This window comes from Triticum dicoccoides, chromosome 3A, assembly GCF_002162155.2.
Source record: "Triticum dicoccoides isolate Atlit2015 ecotype Zavitan chromosome 3A, WEW_v2.0, whole genome shotgun sequence".
Taxonomy (NCBI): domain Eukaryota; kingdom Viridiplantae; phylum Streptophyta; class Magnoliopsida; order Poales; family Poaceae; genus Triticum; species Triticum dicoccoides.
Window position 1 is genome coordinate 24,299,883 of NC_041384.1, and position 732 is coordinate 24,300,614.

Sequence of the window (732 nt, forward strand, 5' to 3'; positions counted from 1 at the left end):
TCTGTTGACACTTATACATATACGAACATGTTTAAAATTATCACAATATTTTCTCCATTCTAAACTAAGCTTTTGACAATATCTACATCTATTAAGCAAAGCAATTTTGTTCCAACATTAAAAATCATGGAATCAATTTTGCAAATAAAAATCATGCACTTATTTTTAGGGGAAGACACTCACTTTATTGATCAATAGAAATTACATCTGGGTCATGTGGACTCAAAAATCATGGACTTAATGTTTCATATAGTGGGCCTGCAGGCAATAAGCCCCCATTTTGACGCGCTGTGTGTCAAAATTCTGGGCAAACCCACAAAGAATTAGTGACGGGACCGGCCCATTTGCGTATCGCTGTTGTACCGTCTCACAGGATTTCTCTTAGATACATAAGATCTTCTAATAGTTTTCTCAAAAAAAAACTGCAGTGGAAAGGTTGAAAAAGTATTAAAATATATAATTTCTCTTATTAAATTTTAGAATTTTTTATTAAAAATAAATTTCTCGAAAATGTTTGTGAATTTGATAAAACTGTTAACTTTTTTTAATGTCCTATTTTCAAAAAACTTTTTGTGAATTTTTAAAAATGGTCCATGTTTTCAGAAATTTTCAAATTTTAATGGTATTTTCAAATATGAAATGTTTTATGAATATATTTTTTAATAAAATACAGAAAAATTATCAAAATTTAATAATGTGCATGTATTTGAGATTTTTTTCTTAAATTTAGAA